The 7,328-nt window shown below is 34.8% G+C and overlaps 1 non-coding gene across 1 annotated transcript; it reads left to right on the top strand.

The window, feature by feature from the left end:
• The first annotated feature begins 5,707 nt into the window (after nt 1-5,707).
• On the top strand, nt 5,708-5,814 carry LOC141721892 (small nucleolar RNA R71). The gene has a single exon (XR_012574934.1). It is a non-coding gene; the product is annotated as a small nucleolar RNA R71 (small nucleolar RNA).
• The last annotated feature ends 1,514 nt before the right edge of the window (nt 5,815-7,328 follow it).

The raw sequence follows: 7,328 nt of genomic DNA, 5'->3' as shown, positions 1-7,328 counted from the left end.
TTTAGAGCTTACCCAATTAAAGCTCTGACCTTCGACTTGAGCTTAAACTTTGACTTGTGTTAAGCAATTCAACCTCTGAGCTTTTCAACCTCCGAAAAAATAGAGCAGATCGAGTTGGGGGAGAGAGCTACTAGATCGAAAAAGCAGAGATAGTCCAGTTTAGAGAGAGAGAGAGAGAGAGAGCCAGAGATAGCCAAGTTGAGCAGAGAAATAGAGAGAGCATTGATCTTCAGTTGAGCACATGAGAGAGAGAGTCGAGAGAAAGTAGTGTGATATTTTAACATTTTGATTTTTGGTTTAAGTTTTTGATATATATGTGTGTATGTTTGAAATAATATTTTAATTTTAATTTTAGATATGTATATTTATTGTCAAGTTGAAAAGAGGGGTATATCAGTTTAAATTTTTCCAAGGCAAAAATGAGGGGGAATTTTAAAAGGGAATGAAATATTTGTCTAAGGGGGGAAACGAGAAGGGCGCGCTGGAATAATTTTTTAAAACATACTTACAACATCGGTCGGATTAACAAACCGATGTCTATCTTACACAAAGACATCGGTTGATTAAAACTGATATAAAAATACTTTTTACATCGGTGCCAAAAGCAACCGATGTCTAAGAGGCGATGTCTATTCTACATTTTCTAGTAGTGCATACTCATTTGATATCTTGACTGCATCAGTTTGGCAAACTTTTTGCAAAGTCTGTCATTTGTAGAACCAAAAATGATATCATCAACATATATTTGCACCAAAAGTAAGTCATTTCCATGGTTGAGGTAGAACAGTGTTTTGTCAATAGTTCCTCTGTTGAATCCACTTTCCAGAAGAAACTGAGCTAAAGTCTCATACCATGCTCTTGGAGCTTGCTTAAGGCCATAAAGTGCTTTATCAAGCCCGTAGACATGATTTGGAAGTTTGGAATCTACAAAGCCTGGAGGTTGTTCAACATATACTTCCTCTTCCAATTCTCCATTAAGAAAAGCACTTCACATCCATTTGAAAGACAGTAAACTTTTTGTGAGCAGCATAAGCCAAAAATATCCTTATGGCTTCCAATCTAGCAACTGGTGCAAATGTTTCATCATAGTCAATTCCCTCCTGTTGAGAATATCCTTTTACAACCAGCCTTGCTTTATTCCTTGTAATTATGCCATCACTATCAGTTTTGTTTCTGAAGACCCACTTTGTACCAACAACATATATGTTCTTTGGTCTTGGCACTAGGATCCAGACTTTGTTTCTTTCAAATTCATTTAACTCTTCCTGCATTGCTTGCACCCAATCAGCATCTTGAAGAGCTTCTTCCACTTTCTTTGGTTCAGTTTGAGAAAGAAAAGAATTATGAAGACATTCATTTGATGTAGCTGTTCTAGTTCTGACACCTGCATCAGGATTTCCAATAATTAAGTCAGGTGTATGTGATTTAGTCCACTTCCTTGCAGATGGAAGGTTTTCTATAGAACTGGATGCTCCCCCATGATCCATGCTGTCTTCATCAACATTTTCTGATGCTCCCCTTGAAATTATGCTCTCTGAGTTGGATCCTTCAGAATTTGAGTTTCCAGACTTATCAGGACTTGGCTCATCAGAACTTGATAATTCAGAACTTGAAGAGCCAGTTGTAGGTTCTGATGCTTCTTGAGATGTGGTTGTATCTTCAGTATGCTCCCCCTGCACAAATACATCTTCCTTTGGTGTAGTCATCACAGTTTCAATAACATCAGAGTTTAATCCATCAGAGTTTGCAGTATCAGGATTTATACTGTCAGGATTTACAGTATCAGAATTTAAATCTTCATTTTCAAATCTCAGCTGATCATGATCATTGAAATCTTCAAGTCCAGTAATCTTCTTATCATCAAAAGAGACATTGATAGATTTCATGACAACCCTTGTTCTTAAATTGTAGACTCTGAAGGCTTTTGTGGAAAGTGGATATCCTCGTAATCGGGACTTGACTCGGTTTTTGAAAATGGCTCAGAATTTGATCCGAGTTGTCACATATGGTATCAGAGCCGACTCTCGAAAGTTTGATGAGTCAAGTTGCCAGAGGTGGGGACATGAAGGCTGGTGGTATTATCCCACAATAGCAAGAGGTCGGGAGGTGGGGACACAAAGCCAACCGGTATTATCCCACAATGGCTAGAGAGGTACGATCTTGGTCCTATGAGCTGTTTGTTCGGGCCTGACGAGGATGTCAGGAGTTTAATTGGGGGAGTTTATAACACCCCAGTCCCACTTCGAGGAGATTTGGGACTTCTGTTTACTTTATAAGACAAAGTACTAGTACTACTTGCACCAACAAATCATGATCTTTTGGGGGCCTGTAGGGGGCTTGTCATAACCCAGGTTGGTTGCACTCAGGACAGTATGCTTTGGCTTATTTCAGAATCGTAATCGGGAGTTGACCCGGTTTTCGAAAAAGGCTCGAAATTTGACAGGGATTGTCACATACATGTATTATCCCATAATTTTCAGAATTCGATTAATAATAGAATAATAGAAAAAAGTATTAAAATTAGATAATGACTAGGATTTAAATTAAATTAGAGTAATGGGCCTAAAATTAGGATCAGATTCTAATATAAATAACTTGTAGATTAAGATATAGGGTATTGTATCGTTATAAATACACCATATTCGTATTCCTCATTTTTAATATCAAAATTCGTATGGCTCTTCTCAACATAAATTAACAATCTTGTAAAATTTGTAGAATAATCATCGTATTCCGGAATTCAGTGATCCTGGGCTTTTCAGAAAGTCTTTTCATTTTCTACAACTTTCGTGGTTTATGTTTTTCAAGATAATGTAGTTTAGAGGGTCAAAAGGGCTATATTCTGACCTGGTCAGACTTTGAGGTAAGTACTTTTTGACTTCCTTTTATTTTCGGAAAAGTTTTGATACTCTGATTTTTGAATTTCATATAAGATATAAGAATTCTGTTTCAAACTGTATAAGAAATAAGATACGAGAATATTTTGAAACTCAGTCTCTATGTTTTCGAACCCGTTCTTAATTTACGTTATAGTTCCAGAACTAACCTTAGATACCCTTATTAGGCGCACAAGTGTGCAACTTTAGATACCTATTAAGAGCGCGTAATTATTGAACTTTAAATGCCGACCACTAGTAAAGTGTGGTATAAAGAATAATAATAAGAATTAGATGCCGGCTACTAGCAAAATGTAGTCATAGATTAAGACTTTGGTATTTATAAGAATTATCGTTTCGTTCTGTTTTACTCTTTTATAAATTCTGCTCTATTTTAAATTCTTAAAATTTTAAATAAAAAACTTTGGGTTGAATCCATTCTAGAAATGTTTTACAAAATTATTATTGTTTTGAGAAAGATTATTTAATTAAAACACCCATTGATTTTTGGTTAAATAGTTAATCAATTTGTACTTGATGAGCTTTGTAGCTCACCCCTTTTAATGTTTCAGGTTCGGAATTTGGAGCATATTAAGAATAAGGAATGAGAACATTATGGTGATCTGTGCTGATTAGTTTCATGTTATTCGATTAGAATAAAGACTTTTGTGCTATAATAATAAATTTGATATCTATTTAGACAATTATTATCGAATTTATGGAGCTGCGTCTCCATTTTTATGATTTTGATTATTGAGTTTGACAACTGCTTTGACCTTCGTGATATATTAGAATTATCGAATAAAAATCTATTTTATTTAATTTTGTATTTAAATTTAATAGTCCGGAAGTGCGAGCTGTTACACTATTAAAGGGTTTCGAGGCATAAAACGCAACAGAAACTGTAATTAAAAACGTGAAAACTTGAATTTTTGAAACCCACCGTAGGATCCATGCAAAAACAGATATTTAATTCGTAGATCAGATTTTTTACCTTAAGAAGATTTACGAGTTAGTTGACTAATGGAGATCTAAAACTTCTTCAATCACTACGCATCCCGCCCTCACGATCTACGCTCTATCGGTATCCACTCAAATGCATCTCAACGATTGGATGTGTACTAGCACAAAGTTATTTCTTTTTCCTCTCTCCATCTTCTCTCTTGGTGGCTAAGGTTTTAACAAAAGTCTTATTCATAAAATCAACCACAAGTGAGATTATATAGAGAATAAAAAAACGAATTATAACTCTTAATTAATTCAGAGTTACTATTAATTCGAAATTCCTAGTGGTATAATAATGAAGTCTCACTTATTTATTTAAAACTGAATTTCATAATTAATATTAGTAAATTCGAATATCATTATTTATCTAATTAATTAAGTCACACTAAATTAATATTATCAATTATTCAAATTACTTCTAATTTATTTTAAATTCAATTTAAATTAAATAATCCTTCAAGCATTATTTGTGTATGAGCCTATTTGTTATTATTACGTTGGCAACGAATTTTAAATTTAATTTAAAATCATAACCAATGAACAACATCTGGTAATACATCATTGCTACCCAAGTAATAATAGTTAAATCGTTGATGGATTAAACCTTTCGTGAATAATATAGAATGTAATATAATCCCTTTAACCACATATTATAGATTAAACTAGGCTTGTAATATGTCATCCTCATCAATATTTAATCCAGATTTCCTTGATCAATGAGTAGACTGTCATAACAAATCAATATTTGAGCGCGGTCACACATTTCATAGTCTAGCTAACATAAGAGGCTAATAATATCTCTCCTAAAATAGAAGGTTAAATCCTTTCTAGGTCATTCATATTTCTCATACGATTTATAATGTACCCGAAATACACTTTTATCATTACCCACTCAAAAGTAACTTTTAATGCAATCAAAGTACATTAATTCTCGTATCAAAATATAATGAGTTCAAGTGTAAGGACCATTACATCATTATCACTGTGACAATTACTAATGACACAACAGACAGGGTAAATCTCACACTGGGTCTGTCCAGCACCATGTACATTTACATCTACCTGTGTTTTTGACTTTTGTATCACTATACCTATGATCAATGAGATGTGATCTTCAATTAACAAGCACATTAGTCTTAATGTATTATTATTGTCTTTTAATAATACAAATTGCCTAGGGACCTTTAGGAATACTGATACTATTCTCATAATTTCATTTCTAAGTCACGTACTTAGAGATATAGAATGCATATCATATTCCATGATTTTGTTGTTGAAGTTGCAGTTGTTGTCTTGGTGCAAATTGTTGCTGAAAACTAGGAGGATTGAATTGCTTGTTTCCAAACTGCTGGAACGGCTGTTGCATCGTATTCGGATTGTTGCTCCAGCTGATGTTAGGATGATTCCAGTTGTCAGGATGAAAAGTGTCTGGAACTGGTTGCTGCGATCTCTGAAAGTTGCTCACAAACTAAGCTGATTCACTAGATATATGGCATCGCTTCGTCGCATGCGGACCTGCACACAACTCACAAACACTGGTTATCTTATTAACATCATAGTTAACCAGAGAATCGATCTTCATAGACAACGCTTTTAGTTTAGCATTGATAGCCATAGCTGTATCCACTTCAAGAACTTCTGCTACCTTTCCCTGTAGCAATCTCTGGGTTGGATACTGATATTCATTAGAAGCCATCAGTTCAATTAGCTCATAAGCTTCATTACAGATCTTAGCCCATAAGGCTCCACCTGGTGCTACATCGAGCATGTGTCTTGACTGTGCTCCCAAACCGTTATAGAAGCAATTGATGATCATCCAATCAGACATGCAATGATGAGGACACTTCCTAAGTATCTCCTTATACCGCTCCCATGCTTAACCTAGTGATTCCCCTAATTGCTGCGCAAACTGAGTAAGTGCATTCCTGATTGCAGTTATTTTTGCCATAGGGAAGAATTTAGTGAGAAACTTTTAAGAAGATCTTCCCAAGTAGCAACTGAACCAGCTGGTAGAGAGTGTAACCAGCTCTTAGCCTTGTCCCTCAAAGAGAATGGGAACAGTCTCAGTTTCACCGCATCCTGAGACACACCATTGAACCTGAAGGTGTCGCAGATCTCTATTAAATCTCTGATGTGCATATTTGGATCTTCCGTTGGGGAACCCCCAAACTGGACTGAATTCTGTACCATTTGAATCGTGCTAGACTTGATTTCAAAGGTATTAGCAGCAATGGCTGGTCTGACAATGCTAAACTGAATGTCATTACTCTTTGGTTGAGAATAATCCATCAAAGCTTTCGTATCTGCTGCTTGTTCTCCCATTGCAATAAAATCTAGAGTACCTGAAACACACGACTAAAGTAAACCTTGTAAGAAAATAATCCGAGTCAGTGAATTTTAACGACCACTGATGACAAACACATAAACTAAATTTAACACCGAGTCCCCGGCAACGGCGCCAAAAACTTGTTCGCTGTAATTCAAATGCGAAAATGGACTGGTTTAGGTTAATTTTAGATTATGCACTTATGCAACAATGTATGGTTATCGTTCAATGCTAAGATAAATAACAAATTAAGTTTTGATTTAACTAAGAGATTATACTAAATAGCATTAACTAAGAGAATAAAGATTGAATTACTTATATGAGAATAAACATGGGATTGTAACTTCATTAAATACTTCATTCAAATTCTATTTCTTTAACCTTAGCATGTGATGGTGAGTACAACTAATCAGATAACAGGAAATTAGTATACGCTAACTGTCTTTATACGTATACCCTACTATCAAACATCCACAATTAAGATAGAAGTTGAATAGACACCAATTATGCAAAGTCCCTAAATGTCTATAAAGATTGAAAACATAATGGTTTAAGAACAAGTTATCTATCGAGATTATATAGGGTGAATAAGATGGTTAAAATTATCCACAAATCATGCATGTCAATTCATACATAAATATATGCTAGCATGTCAAGTTCTAAACCTCTGTATTCACTTTTCGCTTCAATAGAGATTAACAAACAATCTTAGATATTAGCTACGCATCAAAGACGAATAAGCACAACCAAACTAGGAAATCATAAATCACCACACACGAGGTATTATAAAACAATTAACCATTGAAATCCATAAATAAATCCGTCAGAACCCCATGACAATAATTAGTTCATAATAGAACTCATCGTCACCATGGGTTCCAATGAAAACATGATAATAAACAATATAAAAGTACTAGGGTTCAAAGACAAATAAAAAATAAGCATCCGAAGTATCAACTATATTGAAGAATACAAAAGTCTTCTTTTTCGTAGCCGTCTTGTGCTCTCTAGCTCTTCGTATTGCTCTCCCTTGGCTCCCTGTTGTTAAAAACGTCTTTTTATGATATATATAGGCCCCAGATGATCTAGGCCCTTCAATTCTTCGATTTAAAGTAGAAACA

This window comes from Apium graveolens, chromosome 4, assembly GCF_009905375.1.
Source record: "Apium graveolens cultivar Ventura chromosome 4, ASM990537v1, whole genome shotgun sequence".
NCBI lineage: Eukaryota > Viridiplantae > Streptophyta > Magnoliopsida > Apiales > Apiaceae > Apium > Apium graveolens.
This window is presented reverse-complemented; position numbering and strand designations above follow the sequence as displayed.